Source organism: Drosophila mauritiana, unplaced genomic scaffold (assembly GCF_004382145.1).
Source record: "Drosophila mauritiana strain mau12 unplaced genomic scaffold, ASM438214v1 U_253, whole genome shotgun sequence".
In the NCBI taxonomy this organism is placed as follows: domain Eukaryota; kingdom Metazoa; phylum Arthropoda; class Insecta; order Diptera; family Drosophilidae; genus Drosophila; species Drosophila mauritiana.
The window spans coordinates 1-26,322 of record NW_022881388.1 but is presented as its reverse complement, the minus strand read 5'-3'; the positions used below and the strand labels follow the sequence as shown (position 1 = coordinate 26,322).

Here is a 26,322-nt window from a genome sequence, read left to right as displayed (position 1 = left end):
TCAAAAATTATATGATAGGGACAATATCATATGCGTCACTAAATTGATGACGAGGTGTTTGGCAACTTGACACAATTCATTAAAAGTCTTTATATTAATTATATGATAGAGACAATATCATATGCGTCACTAAATTGATGACGAGGTATTTGGCAACTTGATATAATTCTTTAAAGTCTTTATATCAAATATTATATGATAGGGACAATATCATATGCGTCACTAAATTGATGACGAGGTGTTTGGCAACTTGACACAATTCATTAAAGTCTTTATATTAATTATATGATAGGGACAATATCATATGCGTCACTAAATTGATGACGAGGTATTTGGCAACTTGATACAATTCTTTAAAGTTTTTATATCAAAAATTATATGATAGGGACAATATCATATGCGTCACTAAATTGATGACGAGGTGTTTGGCAACTTGACACAATTCATTAAAGTCTTTATATTAATTATATGATAGGGACAATATCATATGCGTCACTAAATTGATGACGAGGTATTTGGCAACTTGATACAATTCTTTAAAGTTTTTTATATCAAAAATTATATGATAGGGACAATATCATATGCGTCACTAAATTGATGACGAGGTGTTTGGCAACTTGACACAATTCATTAAAGTCTTTATATATTATATGATAGGACAATATCATATGCGTCACTAAATTGATGACGAGGTATTTGGCAACTTGATATAATTCTTTAAAGTTTTATATCAAAAATTATATGATAGGGACAATATCATATGCGTCACTAAATTGATGACGAGGTGTTTGGCAACTTGACACATCATTAAGTTTTATATTAATTATATGATAGGACAATATCATATGCGTCACAAATTGATGACGAGGTATTGGCACTTGATAAATTCTTTAAGTCTTTATATCAAAAATTATATGATAGGGACAATATCAATATGCGTCACTAAATTGATGACGAGGTGTTTGCAACTTGACACAATTCATTAAAGTCTTTATATTAATTATATGATAGGGAAATAATATGCGTCACTAATTGATGACGAGGTATTTGCAACGTGATAGAATTCTTTAAATCTTTATATCAAAATTATATGATAGGGACAATACATATGCGTCACTAATGATGACGAGGTGTGTTGGCTACAGGAAAAATCATTTATTTATCGAATCATCAAGCACAAGGATAAGCTTCAGTGGATCGCAGTATGGCAAGCTGCTCAACCACTTACAACACCTTGCCTGTTACAAAGTCGTTTACAATTGATTCTAGCTTTGTCATTGGTATTAAATAATGCTTTATATGTAACAGCGCGGCATCAGGTTGATCGAAGATCCTCCTAATTACTATGTTACAAATTACATTGGCATCACATCCATTGTCGTTTATAAATAAATTATAAACTTTAAATGGTTTAGAAGCCATACAATGCAAATTGCCCCTTATTTATCATTGCAGTCCAGCACGGATACGACCTTAGAGGCGTTCAGGCATAATCCAACGGGACGTAGCGTCATACCACTGTTCGCTCGAACAAGTATTGTGCCATTGGTCCGTACCTGCGGTTCCTCTCGTACTAACGCAGGAATGCTGTCGCAACAACGTTTTGTCATTAGTAGGGTAAAACTAACCTGTCTCACGACGGTCTAAACCCAGCTCACGTTCCCTTGCATGGGTGAACAATCCAACGCTTGGTGAATTTGCTTCACAATGATAGGAAGAGCCGACATCGAAGGATCAAAGCGACGTCGCTATGAACGCTTGGCCGCCACAAGCCAGTTATCCCTATGGTAACTTTTCTGACACTCTTGTTAAAAACTCTTTAAACCAAAAGGATCGATAGGCCGAGCTTTTGCTGTCCCTGTGTGTACTGAACACCGAGATCAAGTCAGCATTTGCCCTTTTGCTCTATGTGTGGTTTCTGTCCGCACTGAGCTGGCCTTGGGACACCTCCGTTATTATTTGAGAGATGTACCGCCCAGTCAAAACTCCCTACCTGGCAATGTCCTTGAATTGGATCATACCTGAGTAATTGGAGTTATACCAAATTTTCAAATCAAAAATACATAAATGCAATCGTTTTATTAAAGAATTTGTTTGCGATTATATAACAAACTCGTGATACTTTGATCAAGAAGCTGCATCAAAACCCAATACCATAAGATATAATAAATATATCCGTATAATGGCTAGGAAATGATACACGTTCCATTTAATCAAGTAAGTAAGGAAACAATAGAGTAGTGGTATTTCATGACGATACCAAACCGAGGTCTAATATCTCCCACTTATTCTACACCTCTTATGTCTCCTTACACTGCCAGATTAGAGTCAAGCTCAAAAGGTCTTCTTTCCCCGCTAATTATTCCAAGCCCGTTCCCTTGGCTGTGGTTTCGCTAGATAGTAGATAGGGACAACGACGACGACTTTCAGATCTCTCCGAACTTGTTTTTACGTGGCGTGTTCCACACTGAAGGGATTACAAACCACGACACCCTGAACACCCACAAGTGGTGCATGTATCAACATGGTGTATGTGTCTGGATATCGCCAGACAAGCGTCCCGGACTAGAAGCTATAGCTATGTACATAGCGACCACCCGGTAGCAATTCGAGTACTTGCTTGCCGGGCAAGCACTCCCCCTTGCTGAGGAGCGAGATCTACCTAAAATCTCTACTGATCTCTGGGTCACAGCACCCGAGTTTTGCGCAACTAGCACCGTAACTCAAACGTCGAACACGAAGGCTCTACCCGCGATATGGGTACCACCACAGCCACCACGATACTCCCACCAGGGGGCCTACCTCAATGTGCAGTCTTGGATAGCTGCACAACCCGTGGTACCGAAAGAGAGGCTCGGTGGGCCTCCTCCTTTTGCTCCGACAAGCAGGGTTAGAGGGACCTATGGCTATATTAGTCGCCTCTTACGACAAGCAATAGCGGACTGTGGAAGTATTCTCGCCCGCTAACCACACGGCGAAGTTTTGGGCTAAACACCCCTCCTCCTACGGAACACTTCGTCCGCAAACACTGCCAGCCGTTGAGTCCTCTGTTGATCTTCCAGGATTCTATCGAAGGTCCAGTTTTCGCCAAGGCGCTGCACTCCAAGTCCATCGAGGTTCCGCAAATCTGCATATAGGGGCAAGCGCACAATATGTGCATCCAGTCCTCATATGGATCTCCACAAGCGCAAGCAGTGGTATCGCTGAGGGCTCTCCCTTGCAAAAATGCGTTAAACGACCCGTGACCTGTCAGCAGGTAAGACGTCCTCATCGAGAATCCAAATCTTGGATCCCGATAGGCGAGAGTGACATATGGGATGAATTTATGCGTCACCCGTCCTGGTTCGCTGTCATCATCCCATCTGTTCTGCCAACTCTGCAGTAAGCACTCTTCTAGGCGAGTCTTCCTCTGCTTCCAGCTTAGACACGTAGTGTCCTCGTCATATAGCCAGTCGTTTCTCCTCCAGCGGGTATCCACGCTTCAGCTTGTATTTGACCGCTAAAAACTTAGCAGCCAAGTCAAGCGGGGGAGCTCCACCAAGTACCTGCAGTGCCACTGTGGACACTGTTCGGCATACCGAAAGGCATCCAAGCAGGATTAGCCTCTGGCAGGAGGCTAGTCGTCTCCGGGCGGCTACTTGCTCGGCGGTGTCATACCATACCGGGGGCACCAAACAGCACACAAGGTGCCATGAGTCCGTCATATATGGTCCGCCTGGCTCGAGGACTGAAGCCCCAGTCGGCTCGAAGCACACGCGCCAATGCTCCAACGACTCCGGTCATCCGCTGGCGAAGCGAAGCTATGTGCGTGAGGAATTTCATTCCTTCACTGACCGTGATGCCAAGGTACCGACAGCTACGCACATACGGAAGGTTCGCTCCAGCAAACCTCACCGTAGGCGCACGTCTCAAGGCACCTTTTAGCAGCATTATTACCGTCTTGCTGGTCGAGACGGCAACGCCAACTTCCGCTCCCCACGCTTCTACGATGGACATCAGCTGTGCTCCTTTTTCCTCTAGCATAGCTCGGGAATTTCCCTCGACGAGAAGCAGCAAGTCATCAGCGTATGCACTCAGCTGGCAATACGGCTGGAGACGCTGAAGCAGTACATCCATCAGAATGTCCCAGATAAATGGGCCACTGATTGACCCCTGCGGGCAGCCTCTAGTTACCGGTACTTCCACAGTACCGGAACTGCTTCGGATCACTGCTCTCGGCCGGAGAAAAAGCTCTGCCACAAGCCCATCTCCCGGCATCCCAAGTCTGCTAGTCGGCGGAGTGCAGCACTCCATTCGACGTTGTCGAATGCTCCTTTGAAGTCCACGAATGTGCCGAGCACGTATTGCGCCGGGCTGGCACAAACACTGCTCTTCACGTGTCTCCAAGCATCCTCCACACATCGTCCTTGGCGAAATCCAAACTGCCATCTGCAGCCTTCCGGAAGAACTTCTCTCACACGATTCACCATGATGGCCTCGAGCACCTTACCAAAGACTGGCAGCAAGCATATTCCTCTATATGAGGAGGCTCACACTTGTCCTTATCTGGCCCTTTGAGCAGCGAGACAACTCGTGGGCACTTCCACTCAGCGGGAAAGTATCCTAATCGGATGCATCGGGAAAACAACGATGCTAGGTGCTCGGGTATGGCGCGCCAGACTGCCTTGCAGATAGTGCCATTGATGCCGTCCAAGCCGGGAGAGCGCCTGCTCTTCAACCGGGCAACACATGCATCAACCTCGAATTCTTCGAGGGCCGGTGGGACTTCCTCCGCGATGGCAGTCGGTGCTTCGGACTCCGCAACTGGGAAGAAATTGCGGAGGAGCACTCGTGCACAGTCACCCCAATCAGTGATGAGCTCGCCATTCACGCGGAGGCACCCAATCTCCGTGCACTTTCTGCGGCCTCGGCAAATCTTGTAGACGCGCCCCCATGGGTCGTCGGCATGATCTCCCACGAAGCGTTTCCAGTCATCCATTTTCGCCCTCCCAATGAGCTTCTTGTAGTTTGCTGAGGCCCGCCTCAGCTCGACCACTACACGCTCTATAGCGGCACCGTCATCACGACGCCTTCCATCTTGGAGTAGGCGACGAAGTCTCCGGACTTCGCGCCTTGCAGCGCAGAGGTCGGCAGTCCACCAACGTGCTCTCCTGTTGGGCGATCGAATTGACTTTCTTCCCAGCGCAATATCACATACATTATGTACTATACTGCGCAGGGTCGAAACTTGCTGGTCCAACGGCGACTCTGAGAAGTTTTCCGGAAGTTCGGCTGCTCTACTCACCATTTCCTCCTTGAACAATCGCCAACGTGCATTGGAGAAGTTCCAGGACGGCACAGGAGCTATGCTCTCAACTGCGCGCGCGGTAGTTGGTTCGGCCACAACAGTAATGATGTTGTGGTCACTCAATTCCCACTCGTCCACTCTCCACTCATATGTGGCCCACATAGATGCTGCCTCATTGACGATTGTCACGTCGATATCGCTAGTAGCTCTGTGATTATCGAACGTGTACACCTCTGTTGACTGGTTTAGGGCGGCGACTCTTGCCTCCAGCATCCACTCTGACAGCAGCTCACCCCGTCTGTAGTTAGCTTGCCCCTCGGCATGACGAGAGAGTTTGCTAAGCCACATGGGGGACACTGCATTCGCGTCGAGGCCCAGGATTGCGGGGGTTCTGCTGGCCTGCAGCAGGACCGCATCCATGTACCGGAGGTACGGTTCCAGAGGTGCATCGAACTGGCAGTATGCGGCGCAAAGGAAGATTGAGCCAAAGCTCCCTTTAACGACCAGACATACGCCATAATCCGTGGTGAGGGTCTCCACTGGCATACAGATGGCTTCCTGTTGATCTACTAGGATGGCTGCCTTCCCTCGCCGATCGGTGAAAATTCTCATTCCTTCAGGCAGCACATCCATTCCGTCCCCGCCGAGATACGGCTCCTGCACCAGCGCGAACATAGACTCCGATCTCCTGAGTCGGACTCCGAGCTCGATGGTCGCAGCTCTGCCTCGGCCACAGTTCGCTTGGATGAAGCTAAACATTAATGTCTAGCTTGCACCCTCGCCAGCAACGCCCCGTATATCGGGCACACGTTCGAGAGCATGTAATGCCCCGAGGGTTGCCCTCTGTGACGGCAGTTCCGGCAGTCCACCGGGTTTTGGCACTTTGCCGCGGTGTGGCCTTGTTGCCCGCACTGGCGGCAGACATTGTCCTTCTGCCGGCATTCGCTGACCTTGTGGTCGAAACCCACGCATCTGTGGCAGGCGTATGTGCGGACCTGTGCTCGGCATCGGAATGAGAACCACTTGATGTAGACACGACCTACATCAAGCTTCGCCATCGCGCGGTCGTCTACCTCTAGCGTTACATTTACTGTGGCGCCGTCGGTTACCGACCACGCCTTGGTCACCAGGTGCACGGACTTCTTAAATTGGGACATAGTCATATCGCTGTCGAAGTTATTTCCATGCAGCTCCTGCATGAATTCCTCAGGGCCGATAGCTGTGTCGACGTCATAGACGACGACCTTCGGCTTCTCGGCCGCATTCCGTGCCACATTTAGCCCAACTTCAGCGAACCTCTTTGATGCTACCACCTTCTGCAGCTCTCCAACTGAAGGAGTACGAATGATCGCACCACCACCTCGACGGAGCTCACGTACCTCATGTACTCTGACTCCGAGGGAGGGTGCAACCATCGTTCGCACCTTTTCCGCTATAGCTTTCCCCGATAGCGCAGGGTCGTCGCACTTCACCACCGCTGACCACGTCTCGCGAACCTTGGTGGTCCGCGGGGCAGCGATGGGTGCAACCTGTGGCATCTGGGGAGCATTGGCGGCCGTATTCTTTAACGGATTCGACGACGGCGGCGGCGGTGGCGGCATAGCGAGCCGCGTCTCCAGTTCTCCACACCGGAGCATTAACGCCAGCACCAGCTCATCGTAGCGGCTGATAGCATACGAGAGCTCTTCCGTGTCCACTTCTCCTAGGCTGCGGAAGCTGTTTCTCACCATGCGCTGGGTGGCCGACAGCTCTGCCATCATGGCTGCTTGCCCAGCACGGGCGGCAGCGGTAGCGGCAGTGGCAGTGGTGGCAACAATTTTAGCAGCAGTGGAAACGGCGGAGGCAGCAGTGTGGTCGGCAGCAGGGGCAGCAGTAGGATCAACAGCGGTGGCAGCAGCGTGGGGGGGCGAGGGGCGTAGCCGCCCGGGCGTCCTCCAGCGACGAAAACGCCTCCTCAGTACACCAACGGGTTCTGGCACTCCATTCGACGCCAGGGCAACCAATTTCGCCTGCGTCGGCGCCGAGCTCTTAGAGGCCAGATGGCTTCTGCGCCTGCTCGTTGGATTCCTCGAGGCACTACTCCGCTCAAGGCACTCGCGCTGCTGTCGCTCTCGGTCGGCATAACTCCGATGGTGGCTCCTCCTACCGTCGACGCCAGCAACCGTATGCTCGTTTGCTCAGTGACAAAAGGTAGATGCTCTAGAGCTCCACCTATCGGTAGCGTCTGGTAGCACTAAACTGTCCCTAACACAAACCCTAGCAGTGACTGCCACCAATAAGCTTTTGACAGCTGCTCAAAAAGCTTACTCGAAAAACTTACTCGTAAGCTCGCCTCGCAGCACGTGCGGAGTGGAAAATTTCCAATAGTTTATTGTTAATAATTTCCAAACCGCTTGTTTTTAACACTCGACAATTTTCACTCGACTTCCGCGGAGCACTAAATCACCGATTTAATTACTTTCCAACAAGGAAAACTTAGTTATTCGCAATCTGTACACGAGCGCAACGAAAACACGTCCGTCGTTAATCCATTCATGCGCGTCACTAATTAGATGACGAGGCATTTGGCTACCTTAAGAGAGTCATAGTTACTCCCGCCGTTGACCCGCGCTTACTTGAATTTCTTCACTTTGACATTCAGAGCACTGGGCAGAAATCACATTGTGTCAACACCCGCTAGGGCCATCACAATGCTTTGTTTTAATTAGACAGTCGGATTCCCCAAGTCCGTGCCAGTTCTGAATTGATTGTTAATTGATAATCGTTATAATTGATAAGAACTAATTGGTTTAACCCAAATAGTATTCTTAAAAATTTTAGCAAGAAAGTTCCACAATTGGCTACGTAACTAAACTATCCGGGGAACAAGTAACTAACATAAATGCTAGAAACTCTATTTACCCAGAACGAGCACATAAACCATGTTATTGTTTCCCAATCAAGCCCGACTATCTCAATCTTCAGAGCCAATCCTTATCCCGAAGTTACGGATCTAATTTGCCGACTTCCCTTACCTACATTATTCTATCGACTAGAGACTCTTCACCTTGGAGACCAGCTGCGGATATTGGTACGGCCTGTTGAGAAGTTTGCGTGTCCCCACCATAAATTTTCAAGGTCCGAGGAGAAAATATCGACACAACAGTATATGTCATGCTCTTCTAGCCCATCTACCATATCTCTCTGCGAAAGACTTCCATGGTAGTACGGCTATAAAACAGAAAAGAAAACTCTTCCGATATCTCTCGACGGCTTCTTTATGGTCGTTCCTGTTGCCAGGATGAGCACGAGGCCCATATTTAATAACAAACGGATACTCAACAGGTTACGGAATTGGAACCGTATTCCCTTTCGTTTCAAAATTATTCAAGTGTATTATATTCGCTTTGTTTATATAGTTAGGCATTTTTGTTTTACTTGAAAATTTTCGGCTTTCGCCTTGAACTTAGGACCGACTAACTCGTGATCAACCACTGTTCACACGAAACCCTTCTCCACTTCAGTCCTCCAAGGTCTCATTCGATTATTTGCTACTACCACCAAGATCTGTACCAATGGCAGCTCCATGCAGGCTTACGCCAAACACTTCTACGCATACCATTGTACCTTCCTACTCACTAAAGTTTCAAAATTTATATCACAAGTAATATAAATCATCTACTTTAGCGGTAATGTATAGGTATACAACTTAAGCGCCATCCATTTTAAGGGCTAGTTGCTTCGGCAGGTGAGTTGTTACACACTCCTTAGCGGATTTCGACTTCCATGATCACCGTCCTGCTGTTTTAAGCAACCAACGCCTTTCATGGTATCTGCATGAGTTGTTAATTTGGGCACCGTAACATTACGTTTGGTTCATCCCACAGCGCCAGTTCTGCTTACCAAAAGTGGCCCACTGGGCACATTATATCATAACCTTGAACTTCATATCAAGAAAGTTAAGGTTCTTACCCATTTAAAGTTTGAGAATAGGTTAAGATCGTTTCGACCCTAAGGCCTCTAATCATTCGCTTTACCAGATAAGATTATTTTATATAATATTAAAATGCACCAGCTATCCTGAGGGAAACTTCGGAAGGAACCAGCTACTAGATGGTTCGATTGGTCTTTCGCCCCTATACTCAATTCTGACAATCGATTTGCACGTCAGAACTGTTTCGGTCTTCCATCAGGGTTTCCCCTGACTTCAACCTGATCAAGTATAGTTCACCATCTTTCGGGTCACAGCATATATGCTCAAGGTACGTTCCAGTTAGAGGCATAAATAATATAAATATACATTATACATAACTATATAGAACGCCCCGGGATTGTGTTAATTAGCTATAAATAGCTAAAAAACTAATCCCATTATTAGTCAAGTTAATTACGCTATTAGGTTTACATCCCAATAACTTGCACATATGTTAGACTCCTTGGTCCGTGTTTCAAGACGGGTCCCGAAGGTATCCTGAATCTTTCGCATTGTTAATCATACAAGAGCATATAATAAACACAAAAATCAATGATAATTATGCCATTATATAATTCCGAAAAATTAACGCTCTGTAATAATATAAATCTATCAGCACTTTATCAAATTAATAACATTTATTCTGTGTTAAAATGCAAGCAATTTAATTGGAATAAACTATAAGTTATATTTTATGATAAATTTGGGATATGCTAATAGATTACAATGTCCTTATATGGAAAAAATGCACATTATTCTTAATAATATTATTTAAATATTACAATTTTAATGATGAATTTTCCATAACGGATATTCAGGTTCATCGGGCTTAACCTCTAAGCAGTTTCACGTACTGTTTAACTCTCTATTCAGAGTTCTTTTCAACTTTCCCTCACGGTACTTGTTTACTATCGGTCTCATGGTTATATTTAGTTTTAGATGGAGTTTACCACCCACTTAGTGCTGCACTATCAAGCAACACGACTCTTTGGAAACATCATCTAGTAATCATTAACGTTATACGGGCCTGGCACCCTCTATGGGTAAATGGCCTCATTTAAGAAGGACTTAAATCATTAATTTCTCATACTAGAATATTGACGCTCCATACACTGCATCTCACATTTGCCATATAGACAAAGTGACTTAGTGCTGAACTGTTTTCTTTTCGCTCGCCGCTACTAAGAAAATCCTTGTTAGTTTCTTTTCCTCCCCTAATTAATATGCTTAAATTCAGGGGGTAGTCCCATATGAGTTGAGGTTGTATATATAACTATTTTTTGCCATAAATTCTTTATATATAAATGATAAAACAATCAATTAAATTCGTTATAAATAGTTCCAATAGTTCTTGTAAGCAAAGTTATTTTTTATCCATTTAACGAACCAACGAAGAATAATAACAAAACCAAGATTTTTCTTTTTCCGAATCATTAATAAGAGACAATTCTAGATGAAAAATATTTCAATTTTTTATGCTAGACATTTCTCAGTATTATTTGATTGAAAAAGAAAATATTTCTCTTCGTTTTTCACATTCAAATGTGAGATAATGTTTTTCATTTCTTTTTTAATATTATGAATAAAATCATTATTTAATCCAATAATATACCATATGCTTATAAAAAATTTATAAACAACTTAATTAGCATAGTCTTACAACCCTCAACCATATGTAGTCCAAGCAGCACTATAAAATTAATTAAAGTACATAACAGCATGGACTGCGATATGCGTTCAAAATGTCGATGTTCATGTGTCCTGCAGTTCACACGATGACGCACAGTTTGCTGCGTTCTTCATCGACCCATGAGCCGAGTGATCCACCGCTTAGAGTTTTATAATTCATTTTTATATAATATCAATATTGTTTTTATTGAAAGAAATTAAAAATACACCATTTTACTGGCATATATCAATTCCTTCAATAAATTTATTTTTATACCTAAAAATAAATGTTGCGATATGTCTTAGTTTCATATAAGCATTATGTATCATAAAAATCTGGTTATGGTTTGCTATTTTGGGTGACACATACTGCAAAATTTATATAAAACATTAACCTGATGGATGACAGGTACAAACATTGTATATTTTAGGTTGTTGCATTAGCCAACGTATGCTCATAACATAGATGAACAATACATATTCGCAACGCGTGTATATTATGGTCCATATACACACACACTTATTTTGAATACCACATTCAAAATTATTTTAATTTTAATTCGACTTCTACTTTCAAATTTTGTTCAGTTTCTTCGATTTCCATTTTCGAGAATTTGTTTTTATAGGAAACGCCATTGTTGTAGTAGGTACTGCCACAAATACGCACAACAACATTAATAATGTTAAAGTCTTTTTATGAGGTTGCCAAGCCCCACATATAAAATAAAAGCCATCTTCATTTTATTTTGACTTTAACTTTTGATTCCGTGGAATCATTTTGTAATATTTTTATTTTGGTAAATTGTATTTATTTGTATTATAACAAATGTTTATTAACGATAAGGATATTATACAATAATGATCCTTCCGCAGGTTCACCTACGGAAACCTTGTTACGACTTTTACTTCCTCTAAATAATCAAGTTCGGTCAACTTTTGCGAAACAACCGTAACACGCAAGGCGTCACAGTGATCACGTCCGGAGACCTCACTAAATAATTCAATCGGTAGTAGCGACGGGCGGTGTGTACAAAGGGCAGGGACGTAATCAATGCGAGTTAATGACTCACACTTACTGGGAATTCCAAGTTCATGTGAACAGTTTCAGTTCACAATCCCAAGCATGAAAGTGGTTCAGCGGTTTACCCGGACCTCTCGGTCTAGGAAATACACGTTGATACTTTCATTGTAGCGCGCGTGCAGCCCAGGACATCTAAGGGCATCACAGACCTGTTATTGCTCAATCTCATTATTGCTAGACGCAATTTGTCCATTTAAGAAGCTAGTGTCCTTATAATGGGACAAACCAACAGGTACGGCTCCACTTACATAAACACATTCAAACACAATAAACATTTTACTGCCACCATGAATGAAGGCTACATAAGCTTCAGCACCATAATCCTGAAGATATCTATTTAATATATTTGAGTCTCGTTCGTTATCGGAATTAACCAGACAAATCACTCCACGAACTAAGAACGGCCATGCACCACCACCCATAGATTCGAGAAAGAGCTATCAATCTGTCTTACACACTTATGTTCGGACCTGGTAAGTTTTCCCGTGTTGAGTCAAATTAAGCCGCAGGCTCCACTCCTGGTGGTGCCCTTCCGTCAATTCCTTTAAGTTTCAGCTTTGCAACCATACTTCCCCCGGAGCCCAAAAGCTTTGGTTTCCCGGGAAGCGACTGAGAGAGCCATAAAAGTAGCTACACCCAATTGCTAGCTGGCATCGTTTATGGTTAGAACTAGGGCGGTATCTGATCGCCTTCGAACCTCTAACTTTCGTTCTTGATTAATGAAAACATCTTTGGCAAATGCTTTCGCTTAAGTTAGTCTTACGACGGTCCAAGAATTTCACCTCTCGCGTCGTAATACTAATGCCCCCAAACTGCTTCTATTAATCATTACCTCTTGATCTGAAAACCAATGAAAGCAGAACAGAGGTCTTATTTCATTATCCCATGCACAGAATATTCAGGCATTTGAAGCCTGCTTTAAGCACTCTAATTTGTTCAAAGTAATAGTACCGGCCCACAATAACACTCGTTTAAGAGCACTAGTGCAGGTTTTTAAATAGGAGGAACATATGAAAAAATACAAGTATTTAATCACATATAAGAACTCCACCGGTAATACGCTTACATACATAAAGGTATAGTACTAACCACAATTGTAAGTTGTACTACCCGTATGAAGCACAAGTTCAACTACGAACGTTTTAACCGCAACAACTTTAATATACGCTATTGGAGCTGGAATTACCGCGGCTGCTGGCACCAGACTTGCCCTCCAATTGGTCCTTGTTAAAGGATTTAAAGTGTACTCATTCCAATTACAGGGCCTCGGATATGAGTCCTGTATTGTTATTTTTCGTCACTACCTCCCCGAGCTGGGAGTGGGTAATTTACGCGCCTGCTGCCTTCCTTAGATGTGGTAGCCGTTTCTCAGGCTCCCTCTCCGGAATCGAACCCTGATTCCCCGTTACCCGTTGCAACCATGGTAGTCCTAGATACTACCATCAAAAGTTGATAGGGCAGACATTTGAAAGATCTGTCGTCGGTACAAGACCATACGATCTGCATGTTATCTAGAGTTCAACCAATATAACGATCTTGCGATCGCTTGGTTTTAGCCTAATAAAAGCACATGTCCCATAAGGTTCATGTTTTAATTGCATGTATTAGCTCTAGAATTACCACAGTTATCCAAGTAACTGTTAACGATCTAAGGAACCATAACTGATATAATGAGCCTTTTGCGGTTTCACTTTTAATTCGTGTGTACTTAGACATGCATGGCTTAATCTTTGAGACAAGCATATAACTACTGGCAGGATCAACCAGAATAATGTTTTTCCTTCATATTCCATTCATATATTTTGAATCGAAATAAGCAATATAATAGATATATAGATATATAGATTTTCACTTTATATAATTCCATGATTTTTATTATATTGAATAAAATTCAATATTCGCCTTTGGGTAAAATTTTAAATATATAAGTAAAAAAATCCATTCGATTACGGCCATTTTTATATAGCATTCGTAATCCATATTTTCATTTTTAATTTATACTTGTTTTACCAATATAACAAGAATTTCATCTAATTATTGTAATATATATATTTCTATAATTTTATCTTTTTATACATACATATTTCATTATAAAATATCATTTTATTTCCAACATACATAATTATTGTATCCACACATGTACAATTTTTGTTTAACCAATATAAATATTAAGTTAAATCATTTGCATTTTGAAGATAAATTTAAAATTTATCTCTTTTCATATATATCTCTGGTAATATATAACATAAAACCAAGCGCATATGATAATATTTCCACATTTAATATATAATTTTATATTTCTTTCATAAGAATCCATATTTGTATTATACCGTAACGATATAATAATCCAACTATACGGCAGGTAATAAATTAATATTTGCCTGCCTCCAAAAATTAACGATAATATATGGAAACGATTTGTTATTCTATATATAATAGAAACTTGACTTTTGTTTCAACGATATTATCTATAAAGCGTATATTCCTATTATCCGCGGAGCCAAGTCCCGTGTTCTATAGAACTGAGAAACAAATTTGTACGGATAATAATATACTTTATTGTATGTAACCAATATAAACATAATCCGAAATAAATATTTCGAATAATGCGGGAGGTCGGCAACCACTGCCTACCTATAGTAGTTTTTGAACCCGCTGTCCTCAAAGCGGGTATTTTCAATTCCGTTTGCCACCCAACATACGGGCTATTCTCTTATATATTAAGAGATTATAGGAACATTTCATTTTTTTTCCATTATTCATATATAATATGATTATTTTTTCCCTTATACATATAATAATTAATCATTTTCATATGTATATTATTTAATTTACTCATATTATTGCCAAAATCATATGAATACATAAGTTTTGAACAATATGAGAGGTCGGCAACCACTGCCTACCTATAGTAGTTTTTGAACCCTCTGTCGTAATTCCGGTCGTTTACACTACTATACCCTCTCACTATAATGGCTTTTCTCTATAATACTAAGAGAATGTGGGATATTTTCAGCATTTTTTCCCTTATACATATAATAATTAATCATTTTCATATGTATATTATTTAATTTACTCATATTATTGCCAAAATCATATGAATACATAAGTTTTGAACAATATGAGAGGTCGGCAACCACTGCCTACCTATAGTAGTTTTTGAACCCTCTGTCGTAATTCCGGTCGTTTACACTACTATACCCTCTCACTATAATGGCTTTTCTCTATAATACTAAGAGAATGTGGGATATTTTCAGCATTTTTTCCCTTATACATATAATAATTAATCATTTTCATATGTATATTATTTAATTTACTCATATTATTGCCAAAATCATATGAATACATAAGTTTTGAACAATATGAGAGGTCGGCAACCACTGCCTACCTATAGTAGTTTTTGAACCCTCTGTCGTAATTCCGGTCGTTTACACTACTATACCCTCTCACTATAATGGCTTTTCTCTATAATACTAAGAGAATGTGGGATATTTTCAGCATTTTTTCCCTTATACATATAATAATTAATCATTTTCATATGTATATTATTTAATTTACTCATATTATTGCCAAAATCATATGAATACATAAGTTTTGAACAATATGAGAGGTCGGCAACCACTGCCTACCTATAGTAGTTTTTGAACCCTCTGTCGTAATTCCGGTCGTTTACACTACTATACCCTCTCACTATAATGGCTTTTCTCTATAATACTAAGAGAATGTGGGAATATTTCAGCATTTTTTCCCCTATACATATAATAATTAATAATTTTCATATGTATATTATTTAATTTACTCATATAATTGCCAAAATCATATGAATACATAAGTTTTGAACAATATGAGAGGTCGGCAACCACTGCCTACCTATAGTAGTTTTTGAACCCTCTGTCGTAATTCCGGTCGTTTACACTACTATACCCTCTCACTATAATGGCTTTTCTCTATAATACTAAGAGAATGTGGGATATTTTCAGCATTTTTTCCCTTATACATATAATAATTAATAATTTTCATATGTATATTATTTAATTTACTCATATAATTGCCAAAATCATATAAATACATAAGTTTTGAACAATATCAGAGGTCAGCAACGGTCTTTCCTCTATAATACTAAGATAATATGGGAATATTTTCAGCATTTTTTCCCTTATACATTTATACATATAATAATTAATCATTTTCATATGTATATTATTTAATTTACTCATATTATTGCCAAAATCATATAAATACATAAGTTTTGAACAATATCAGAGGTCAGCAACGGTCTTTCCTCTATAATACTAAGATAATGTGGGAATATTTCATCATTTTTTCCTTTATACATTTATACATATAATATTTAATCATTTTATATGTATATTATTTAATTTACTCATATAATTGCCAAAATCATATAAATACATAAGTTTTGAACAATATCAGAGGTCGGCAACGGTCTTTCCTCTATAATACTAAGATAATATGGGAATATTTCAGCATTTTTTCCCTTATACATATAATAATTAATCATTTTCATATGTATATTATTTAATTTACTCGTATAATTGCCAAAATCCTATGAAGACATAAGAGAATACAATATGAGAGGTCGGCGCAACCATAATATAGTAGTTGATGACGAGGTGTTTGGCAACTTGATACAATTCTTTAAAAAGTCTTTATATTAATTATATGATAGGGACAATATCATATGCGTCACTAAATTGATGACGAGGTGTTTGGCAACGTGACACAAATCATTAAAGTCTTTATATTAATTATATGATAGAGACAATATCATATGCGTCACTAAATTGATGACGAGGTATTTGGCAACTTGATAGAATTCTTTAAAGTCTTTATATCAAAAATTATATGATAGGGACAATATCATATGCGTCACTAAATTGATGACGAGGTGTTTGGCAACTTGACACAATTCATTAAAGTCTTTATATTAATTATATGATAGAGACAATATCATATGCGTCACTAAATTGATGACGAGGTATTTGGCAACTTGATATAATTCTTTAAAGTCTTTATATCAAATATTATATGATAGGGACAATATCATATGCGTCACTAAATTGATGACGAGGTGTTTGGCAACTTGACACAATTCATTAAAGTCTTTATATTAATTATATGATAGGGACAATATCATATGCGTCACTAAATTGATGACGAGGTATTTGGCAACTTGATACAATTCTTTAAAGTTTTTATATCAAAAATTATATGATAGGGACAATATCATATGCGTCACTAAATTGATGACGAGGTGTTTGGCAACTTGACACAATTCATTAAAGTCTTTATATTAATTATATGATAGGGACAATATCATATGCGTCACTAAATTGATGACGAGGTATTTGGCAACTTGATACAATTCTTTAAAGTTTTTATATCAAAAATTATATGATAGGGACAATATCATATGCGTCACTAAATTGATGACGAGGTGTTTGGCAACTTGACACAATTCATTAAAGTCTTTATATTAATTATATGATAGAGACAATATCATATGCGTCACTAAATTGATGACGAGGTATTTGGCAACTTGATATAATTCTTTAAAGTCTTTATATCAAAAATTATATGATAGGGACAATATCATATGCGTCACTAAATTGATGACGAGGTGTTTGGCAACTTGACACAATTCATTAAAGTCTTTATATTAATTATATGATAGGGACAATATCATATGCGTCACTAAATTGATGACGAGGTATTTGGCAACTTGATACAATTCTTTAAAGTTTTTATATCAAAAATTATATGATAGGGACAATATCATATGCGTCACTAAATTGATGACGAGGTGTTTGGCAACTTGACACAATTCATTAAAGTCTTTATATTAATTATATGATAGGGACAATATCATATGCGTCACTAAATTGATGACGAGGTATTTGGCAACGTGATAGAATTCTTTAAAGTCTTTATATCAAAAATTATACGATAGGGACAATATCATATGCGTCACTAAATTGATGACGAGGTATTTGGCAACTTGATATAATTCTTTAAAGTCTTTATATCAAAAATTATATGATAGGGACAATATCATATGCGTCACTAAATTGATGACGAGGTGTTTGTTTGGCTACAGGAAAAATCATTTATTTATCGAATCATCAAGCAAAGGATAAGCTTCAGTGGATCGCAGTATGGCAGCTGCTCAACCACTTACAACACCTTGCCTGTTACAAAAGTCGTTTACAATTGATTCTAGGCTTTGTCATTGTATTAAATAATGCTTTTATATGTAACTAGCGCGGCATCAGGTGATCGAAGATCCTCCTAATTTACTATGTTACAAATTACATTGGCATCACATCCATTGTCGTTTATAAAATAAATTATAAACTTTAAATGGTTTAGAAGCCATACAATGCAAATTGCCCCTTATTTATCATTGCAGTCCAGCACGGATACGACCTTAGAGGCGTTCAGGCATAATCCAACGGACGTAGCGTCATACCACTGTTCGCTCGAACAAGTATTGTGCCATTGGTCCGTACCTGCGGTTCCTCTCGTACTACGCAGGAATGCTGTCGCAACAACGTTTTGTCATTAGTAGGGTAAAACTAACCTGTCTCACGACGGTCTAAACCCAGCTCACGTTCCCTTGCATGGGTGAACAATCCAACGCTTGGTGAATTTTGCTTCACAATGATAGGAAGAGCCGACATCGAAGGATCAAAAAGCGACGTCGCTATGAACGCTTGGCCGCCACAAGCCAGTTATCCCTATGGTAACTTTTCTGACACCTCTTGTTAAAAACTCTTTAAACCAAAAGGATCGATAGGCCGAGCTTTTGCTGTCCCTGTGTGTACTGAACACCGAGATCAAGTCAGCATTTGCCCTTTTGCTCTATGTGTGGTTTCTGTCCGCACTGAGCTGGCCTTGGGACACCTCCGTTATTATTTGAGAGATGTACCGCCCCAGTCAAACTCCCTACCTGGCAATGTCCTTGAATTGGATCATACCTGAGTAATTGGAGTTATACCAAATTTTCAAATCAAAAATACATAAATGCATCGTTTATTAAAGAATTTGTTTGCGATTATATAACAAACTCGTGATACTTTGATCAAGAAGCTTGCATCAAAACCCAATACCATAAGATATAATAAATATATCCGTATAATGGCTAGGAAATGATACACGTTCCATTTAATCAAGTAAGTAAGGAAACAATAAGAGTAGTGGTATTTCATTGACGATACCAAACCGAGGTCTAATATCTCCCACTTATTCTACACCTCTTATGTCTCCTTACACTGCCAGATTAGAGTCAAGCTCAAAAGGGTCTTCTTTCCCCGCTAATTATTCCAAGCCCGTTCCCTTGGCTGTGGTTTCGCTAGATAGTAGATAGGGACAACGACGACGACTTTTCAGATCTCTCCGAACTTGTTTTACGTGGCGTGTTCCACACTGAAGGGATTACAACCACGACACCCTGAACACCCACAAGTGGTGCATGTATCAACATGGTGTATGTGTCTGGATACGCCAGACAAGCGTCCCGGACTAGAAGCTATAGCTATGTACATAGCGACCACCCCGGTAGCAATTCGAGTACTTGCTTGCCGGGCAAGCACTCCCCCTTGCTGAGGAGCGAGATCTACCTAAAATCTCTACTGATCTCTGGGTCACAGCACCCGAGTTTTGCGCAACTAGCACCGTAACTCAAACGTCGAACACGAAGGCTCTACCCGCGATATGGGTACCAACCACAGCCACCACGATACTCCCACCAGGGGGCCTACCTCAATGTGCAGTCTTGGATAGCTGCACAACCCGTGGTACCGAAAGAGAGGCTCGGTGGGCCTCCTCCTTTTGCTCCGACAAGCAGGGTTAGAGGGACCTATGGCTATATTAGTCGCCTCTTACGACAAGCAATAGCGGACTGTGGAAGTATTCTCGCCCGCTAACCACACGGCGAAGTTGTTGGGCTAAACACCCCTCCTCCTACGGAACACTTCGTCCGCAAACACTGCCAGCCGTTGAGTCCTCTGTTGATCTTCCAGGATTCTATCGAAGGTCCAGTTTTCGCCAAGGCGCTGCACTCCAAGTCCATCGAGGTTCCGCAAATCTGCATATAGGGGGCAAGCGCACAATATGTGCATCCAGTCCTCATATGGATCTCCACAAGCGCAAGCAGTGGTATCGCTGAGGGCTCTCCCTTGCAAAAATGCGTTAAACGACCCGTGACCTGTCAGCAGGTAAGACGTCCTCATCGAGAATCCAAATCTTGGATCCCGATAGGCGAGAGTGACATATGGGATGAATTTATGCGTCACCCGTCCTGGTTCGCTGTCATCATCCCATCTGTTCTGCCAACTCTGCAGTAAGCACTCTTCTAGGCGAGTCTTCCTCTGCTTCCAGCTTAGACACGTAGTGTCCTCGTCATATAGCCAGTCGTTCTCCTCCAGCGGGTATCCACGCTTCAGCTTGTATTTGACCGCTAAAAACTTAGCAGCCAAGTCAAGCGGGGGAGCTCCACCAAGTACCTGCAGTGCCACTGTGGACACTGTTCGGCATACCGAAAGGCATCCAAGCAGGATTAGCCTCTGGCAGGAGGCTAGTCGTCTCCGGGCGGCTACTTGCTCGGCGGTGTCATACCATACCGGGGCACCAAACAGCACACAAGGTGCCATGAGTCCGTCATATATGGTCCGCCTGGCTCGAGGACTGAAGCCCCAGTCGGCTCGAAGCACACGCGCCAATGCTCCAACGACTCCGGTCATCCGCTGGCGAAGCGAAGCTATGTGCGTGAGGAATTTCATTCCTTCACTGACCGTGATGCCAAGGTACCGACAGCTACGCACATACGGAAGGTTCGCTCCAGCAAACCTCACCGTAGGCGCACGTCTCAAGGCACCTTTTAGCAGCATTATTACCGTCTTGCTGGTCGAGACGGCAACGCCAACTTCCGCTCCCCACGCTTCTACGATGGACATCAGCTGTGCTCCTTTTTCCTCTAGCATAGCTCGGGAATTTCCCTCGACGAGAAGCAGCAAGTCATCAGCGTATGCACTCAGCTGGCAATACGGCTGGAGACGCTGAAGCAGTACATCCATCAGAATGTCCCAGATAAATGGGCCACTGATTGACCCCTGCGGGCAGCCTCTAGTTACCGGTACTTCCACAGTACCGGAACTGCTTCGGATCACTGCTCTTCGGCCGGAGAAAAAGCTCTGCCACAAGCCCATCTCCCGGCATCCCAAGTCTGCTAGTCGGCGGAGTGCAGCACTCCATTCGACGTTGTCGAATGCTCCTTTGAAGTCCACGAATGTGCCGAGCACGTATTGCGCCGGGCTGGCACAAACACTGCTCTTCACGTGTCTCCAAGCATCCTCCACACATCGTCCTTGGCGAAATCCAAACTGCCATCTGCAGCCTTCCGGAAGAACTTCTCTCACACGATTCACCATGATGGCCTCGAGCACCTTACCAAAGACTGGCAGCAAGCATATTCCTCTATATGAGGAGGGCTCACACTTGTCCTTATCTGGCCCTTTGAGCAGCGAGACAACTCGTGGGCACTTCCACTCAGCGGGAAAGTATCCTAATCGGATGCATCGGGAAAACAACGATGCTAGGTGCTCGGGTATGGCGCGCCAGACTGCCTTGCAGATAGTGCCATTGATGCCGTCCAAGCCGGGAGAGCGCCTGCTCTTCAACCGGGCAACACATGCATCAACCTCGAATTCTTCGAGGGCCGGTGGGACTTCCTCCGCGATGGCAGTCGGTGCTTCGGACTCCGCAACTGGGAAGAAATTGCGGAGGAGCACTCGTGCACAGTCACCCCAATCAGTGATGAGCTCGCCATTCACGCGGAGGCACCCAATCTCCGTGCACTTTCTGCGGCCTCGGCAAATCTTGTAGACGCGCCCCCATGGGTCGTCGGCATGATCTCCCACGAAGCGTTTCCAGTCATCCATTTTCGCCCTCCCAATGAGCTTCTTGTAGTTTGCTGAGGCCCGCCTCAGCTCGACCACTACACGCTCTATAGCGGCACCGTCATCACGACGCCTTCCATCTTGGAGTAGGCGACGAAGTCTCCGGACTTCGCGCCTTGCAGCGCAGAGGTCGGCAGTCCACCAACGTGCTCTCCTGTTGGGCGATCGAATTGACTTTCTTCCCAGCGCAATATCACATACATTATGTACTATACTGCGCAGGGTCGAAACTTGCTGGTCCAACGGCGACTCTGAGAAGTTTTCCGGAAGTTCGGCTGCTCTACTCACCATTTCCTCCTTGAACAATCGCCAACGTGCATTGGAGAAGTTCCAGGACGGCACAGGAGCTATGCTCTCAACTGCGCGCGCGGTAGTTGGTTCGGCCACAACAGTAATGATGTTGTGGTCACTCAATTCCCACTCGTCCACTCTCCACTCATATGTGGCCCACATAGATGCTGCCTCATTGACGATTGTCACGTCGATATCGCTAGTAGCTCTGTGATTGTCGAACGTGTACACCTCTGTTGACTGGTTTAGGGCGGCGACTCTTGCCTCCAGCATCCACTCTGACAGCAGCTCACCCCGTCTGTAGTTAGCTTGCCCCTCGGCATGACGAGAGAGTTTGCTAAGCCACATGGGGGACACTGCATTCGCGTCGAGGCCCAGGATTGCGGGGGTTCTGCTGGCCTGCAGCAGGACCGCATCCATGTACCGGAGGTACGGTTCCAGAGGTGCATCGAACTGGCAGTATGCGGCGCAAAGGAAGATTGAGCCAAAGCTCCCTTTAACGACCAGACATACGCCATAATCCGTGGTGAGGGTCTCCACTGGCATACAGATGGCTTCCTGTTGATCTACTAGGATGGCTGCCTTCCCTCGCCGATCGGTGAAAATTCTCATTCCTTCAGGCAGCACATCCATTCCGTCCCCGCCGAGATACGGCTCCTGCACCAGCGCGAACATAGACTCCGATCTCCTGAGTCGGACTCCGAGCTCGATGGTCGCAGCTCTGCCTCGGCCACAGTTCGCTTGGATGAAGCTAAACATTAATGTCTAGCTTGCACCCTCGCCAGCAACGCCCCGTATATCGGGCACACGTTCGAGAGCATGTAATGCCCCGAGGGTTGCCCTCTGTGACGGCAGTTCCGGCAGTCCACCGGGTTTTGGCACTTTGCCGCGGTGTGGCCTTGTTGCCCGCACTGGCGGCAGACATTGTCCTTCTGCCGGCATTCGCTGACCTTGTGGTCGAAACCCACGCATCTGTGGCAGGCGTATGTGCGGACCTGTGCTCGGCATCGGAATGAGAACCACTTGATGTAGACACGACCTACATCAAGCTTCGCCATCGCGCGGTCGTCTACCTCTAGCGTTACATTTACTGTGGCGCCGTCGGTTACCGACCACGCCTTGGTCACCAGGTGCACGGACTTCTTAAATTGGGACATAGTCATATCGCTGTCGAAGTTATTTCCATGCAGCTCCTGCATGAATTCCTCAGGGCCGATAGCTGTGTCGACGTCATAGACGACGACCTTCGGCTTCTCGGCCGCATTCCGTGCCACATTTAGCCCAACTTCAGCGAACCTCTTTGATGCTACCACCTTCTGCAGCTCTCCAACTGAAGGAGTACGAATGATCGCACCACCACCTCGACGGAGCTCACGTACCTCATGTACTCTGACTCCGAGGGAGGGTGCAACCATCGTTCGCACCTTTTCCGCTATAGCTTTCCCCGATAGCGCAGGGTCGTCGCACTTCACCACCGCTGACCACGTCTCGCGAACCTTGGTGGTCCGCGGGCAGCGATGGGTGCAACCTGTGGCATCTGGGGAGCATTGGCGGCCGTATTCTTTAACGGATTCGACGACGGCGGCGGCGGTGGCGGCATAGCGAGCCGCGTCTCCAGTTCTCCACACCGGAGCATTAACGCCAGCACCAGCTCATCGTAGCGGCTGATAGCATACGAGAGCTCTTCCGTGTCCACTTCTCCTAGGCTGCGGAAGCTGCTTCTCACCATGCGCTGGGTGGCCGACAGCTCTGCCATCATGGCTGCTTGCCCAGCACGGGCGGCAGCGGTAGCGGCAGTGGCAGTGGTGGCAACAATTTTAGCAGCAGTGGAAACGGCGGAGGCAGCAGTGTGGTCGGCAGCAGGGGCAGCAGTAGGATCAACAGCGGTGGCAGCAGCGTGGGGGGGTAGCGCCCGGGCGTCCTCCAGCGACGAAAACGCCTCCTCCAGTACACCAACGGGTTCTGGCACTCCATTCGATGCCAGGGCAACCAATTTCGCCTGCGTCGGCGCCGAGCTCTTAGAGGCCAGATGGCTTCTGCGCCTGCGTCGTTTGGACTTCCTCGAAGCACTACTTCCGCTCAAGGCACTCACGCTGCTGTCGCTCTCGATCGGCATAACTCCGATGGTGGCTCCTCCTACCGTCGACGCCAGCAACCGTATGCTCGTTTGCTCAGTGACAAAAGGTAGATGCTCTAGAGCTCCACCTATCGGTAGCGTCTGGTAGCACTAAACTGTCCCTATACACAAACCCTAGCAGTGACTGCCACCAATAAGCTTTTTGACAGCTGCTCAAAAAGCTTACTCGAAAAACTTACTCGTAAGCTCGCCTCGCAGCACGTGCGGAGTGGAAAATTTCCAATAGTTTATTGTTAATAATTTCCAAACCGCTTGTTTTTAACACTCGACAATTTTCACTCGACTTCCGCGGAGCACTAAATCACCGATTAATTACTTTCCAACAAGGAAAACTTAGTTATTCGCAATCTGTACACGAGCGCAACGAAAACACGTCCGTCGTTAATCCATTCATGCGCGTCACTAATTAGATGACGAGGCATTTGGCTACCTTAAGAGAGTCATAGTTACTCCCGCCGTTGACCCGCGCTTACTTGAATTTCTTCACTTTGACATTCAGAGCACTGGGCAGAAATCACATTGTGTCAACACCCGCTAGGGCCATCACAATGCTTTGTTTTAATTAGACAGTCGGATTCCCCAAGTCCGTGCCAGTTCTGAATTGATTGTTAATTGATAATCGTTATAATTGATAAGAACTAATTGGTTTAACCCAAATAGTATTCTTAAAAATTTTAGCAAGAAAGTTCCACAATTGGCTACGTAACTAAACTATCCGGGGAACAAGTAACTAACATAAATGCTAGAAACTCTATTTACCCAGAACGAGCACATAAACCATGTTATTGTTTCCCAATCAAGCCCGACTATCTCAATCTTCAGAGCCAATCCTTATCCCGAAGTTACGGATCTAATTTGCCGACTTCCCTTACCTACATTATTCTATCGACTAGAGACTCTTCACCTTGGAGACCAGCTGCGGATATTGGTACGGCCTGTTGAGAAGTTTGCGTGTCCCACCATAAATTTTCAAGGTCCGAGGAGAAAATATCGACACAACAGTATATGTCATGCTCTTCTAGCCCATCTACCATATCTCTCTGCGAAAGACTTCCATGGTAGTACGGCTATAAAACAGAAAAGAAAACTCTTCCGATATCTCTCGACGGCTTCTTTATGGTCGTTCCTGTTGCCAGGATGAGCACGAGGCCCATATTTAATAACAAACGGATACTCAACAGGTTACGGAATTGGAACCGTATTCCCTTTCGTTCAAAATTATTCAAGTGTATTATATTCGCTTTGTTTATATAGTTAGGCATTTTTGTTTTACTTGAAAATTTTCGGCTTTCGCCTTGAACTTAGGACCGACTAACTCGTGATCAACCACTGTTCACACGAAACCCTTCTCCACTTCAGTCCTCCAAGGTCTCATTCGATTATTTGCTACTACCACCAAGATCTGTACCAATGGCAGCTCCATGCAGGCTTACGCCAAACACTTCTACGCATACCATTGTACCTTCCTACTCACTAAAGTTTCAAAATTTATATCACAAGTAATATAAATCATCTACTTTAGCGGTAATGTATAGGTATACAACTTAAGCGCCATCCATTTTAAGGGCTAGTTGCTTCGGCAGGTGAGTTGTTACACACTCCTTAGCGGATTTCGACTTCCATGATCACCGTCCTGCTGTTTTAAGCAACCAACGCCTTTCATGGTATCTGCATGAGTTGTTAATTTGGGCACCGTAACATTACGTTTTGGTTCATCCCACAGCGCCAGTTCTGCTTACCAAAAGTGGCCCACTGGGCACATTATATCATAACCTTGAACTTCATATCAAGAAAGTTAAGGTTCTTACCATTTAAAGTTTGAGAAGGGTTAAGATCGTTTCGACCCTAAGGCTCTAATCATTCGCTTTACCAGATAAGATTATTTTTATATATATTAAAATGCACCAGCTATCCTGAGGGAACTTCGGA

At 43.5% G+C, this 26,322-nt stretch overlaps 2 non-coding genes and 1 pseudogene across 2 annotated transcripts; all 3 read right to left on the bottom strand.

The window, feature by feature from the left end:
• Positions 1-1,162: 1,162 nt before the first annotated feature.
• On the bottom strand, positions 1,163-10,503 carry LOC117149589 (annotated as a pseudogene).
• Positions 10,504-10,898: 395 nt separating this feature from the next.
• Positions 10,899-11,077, bottom strand: LOC117149587. The gene has a single exon (XR_004460394.1). It is a non-coding gene; the product is annotated as a 5.8S ribosomal RNA (ribosomal RNA).
• Positions 11,078-11,763: 686 nt separating this feature from the next.
• On the bottom strand, positions 11,764-13,758 carry LOC117149588. The gene has a single exon (XR_004460395.1). It is a non-coding gene; the product is annotated as a small subunit ribosomal RNA (ribosomal RNA).
• Between the last annotated feature and the right edge of the window lie 12,564 nt (positions 13,759-26,322).